Source organism: Lathamus discolor, unplaced genomic scaffold (assembly GCF_037157495.1).
Source record: "Lathamus discolor isolate bLatDis1 unplaced genomic scaffold, bLatDis1.hap1 Scaffold_82, whole genome shotgun sequence".
NCBI classification, from domain to species: domain Eukaryota; kingdom Metazoa; phylum Chordata; class Aves; order Psittaciformes; family Psittacidae; genus Lathamus; species Lathamus discolor.
In genome coordinates, this window is record NW_027069392.1 from 504,917 (window position 1) to 507,500 (window position 2,584).

Sequence of the window (2,584 nt, forward strand, 5' to 3'; positions counted from 1 at the left end):
CACTGATCTTTGGGCCCTGTGTTCTGAAAATGCTTGTGTCATTTGTCAAGAGCCAGATAGAAAAAGTCAGTATTATGTTAATAGAACGTCAACAACTGCTTTAAGAATGTTCTTGTTCGAAGTTTCCTTTTGCTATCTCCAGTTATACTCCAATGATCCCAGTTACCCCCCGGTCTTGTTCTACGTGCCTTATGTTTTATACTCAAGTTTGTCTGTGATATATACCTCAAGATTGTTATAGGTATAGACAAGATAAGATATAGTAAGATAAGATAGTTACAGAGCATAGAATAAGAGCGAGATGTGTTTAATATCTAAAATTATGATATACCTCTTTTAGAACTTGTCGGATTTTAGCCAATTTAATTACGCATAGGGAGGGGGGAAATGTAGGTAGTTAGGGTCCGGCGGTCGGAAGATGTCGCACTGTAAGGAAAGATAGGAAGATAAGGCTCCTCTCCCTATAGCCAGTAACGCCTGGTTTGTGATGTAAGCAGACGGAAGTGATGTTGTAAACTCAGGGTATATAAATGCTGTGTCACTCCTCAATAAATGCCATTTGCTGTCCACCACATTGGTGTCTGCGAGCTGATGGCCCGAGCCGCCTGGGGTTGGTCGCCGTGCCGTTCCTGATCCAGGTCGCCACACCCCTTAGAGGCAACACGCCTCGAGCCGCTGCCTCAGACAGTCCATGGGATCTGTCAGGAGGACGCTCTCAGTTTCTCTGTGCGGATAAGGAGGAGGATGTGCTGCACAGCAGGCCTTCCCTCTGCAGCGTCTGTGTGAGAAGAGAAGGCAGGTCCCTCATCCAGGTGTTGGAAAGAGCAGAAGTTTGTATGATAAAACAATTGTATAAAATAGTAAAAATTATTATGTTTGAGAAATTTATAAATTAATAGTGAGGTTTTGTATATTAGAAAATGCTGTGACTTCGTGGTTTTGTATCACGGTGGTTCTAATGTTGCAATATATCACAGCTGTCTTGTACCCAATGCTACAAAAACATAGCATAACCAAATATGGTAAAAGGAGTATAAAAGGATTTAGAAAAGTATGTACTGGAGACTATACCCAAGTGGAACCTGTGTATAAGATAGCTGGAAGAGCACACCAGAAAGAAGATAAGAGGGTGCTAACGTTTGGAATATACTCAAGTGGGGGAAAGGTGAAAAGGACAACCTGAGGAAGACTTCTTACTTCATCTGAGGAAGACTCTTACTTCATCGGAACGACCACCAGACGACCACCAGAGGGGGCCGCGCAAGCGCAGAAGAGGCTGATGTCGTAATAGATGGATATGGCAATCCCTAATGCATATGTATTAGTTAAATGTTGTAACCTATGATGAATATGTATTAACTGTGAAACTTTTAGGATATAAATTGTGGACGCGATGTGACGAGGTCGAAGCCAGATTTGGGCGAGTGCCCCTGGTTTCCCAGCGCTGCAATAAAGCACCTCATATAACCATTCCGGTGGTTATGTGTTTATTCTTACGCTAACACAGGGGTTGGCTGCAGGGTGTGAATGTGCGTGTGCAGCCAGCGGTGGGTGCCCAGCGCTGTCCTTGCGAGCAGGGTCCCCGCAGCCCAGGGGCTGTGTGCCGGGGCAGGGACTCTGCCGCCTGCTAGGGTCAGCAGCACTCAGCCTGCGCGGGGAGCTCCCCGAGGTGCTCGGAGAAGTAGAGGGGGAAGCGACAGGGAACCCCTGGCAGGGAAGGAAAAGTGTTCTTGGCTCCAGGAGCACCGAGAGGGAGCAGAACTGGGCACAGAGCAGGAGCTCCTGGCAGGGACAGCTCCAAGAAACAGAAGCATGGACAGGGAGTGGGGGGGGAAAGTGAAGCCCATCCCTGGGGGCGGGGGGGGGGGGTGGTGGTGGTGGTGCGTTCAGGCATCGTTTTCCCCAGCCACCGTGTTTTCGCTGTCCCGCTTCGCGGGGGGGGGGGGGGGGGGGGAGGCGGTGGTGTCGGCGGCAGGGTTAAATATTATTAGGTGCCGTCACCTCGTCCCCATCAGTGGGCCCTAGGCAAGCCCAAGCGAGAGCCAGACGCTGCTAAGGCATCTCTGCGCCGGGACGTACCGAGACGGAAAAACGGTCGGTACTAAAAACTGTTTGTGCTGAAGTAAATGCTCGGATTACTGCAGGGGCGACGGCAGGGAGGCCTGAAGGTCGCACTGCCCTGAACCAGCTCCCGCGCTCGAGCGGGGGATACATTGAAACCCAGCAGCCGGCGCACCTGGGGCTCTGCAGACGCCGCGGCGCGCCGCCCCGCCCGCTCTTCTCGGCGAAACCCCCCCCTCCCCCTCCCCCTCCCCCCCCACCCCCAGCCCCCCGCCTTCCCGCCTCCCCCCTCCCCCACCCCCACTCGCGGCGCATGCGCACAGGCACAGAGAGAGGCACCCCTCGCCGTGCGCACCCTCCCCCCCCGCCCCGCGCTGCCGTTCCGGACCCGCCGAGCGCTGGGTGCGGCCCCAGTCACCAGACGGCGGCACCGCCCCGGAGCAGCAGGGCGGAGGGGCAGGGGTCGGCAGCCTGACGCTCTGCGCCTGCGCGCTCGCCCCCCTCAACGCCCCTCCTCCCCCGG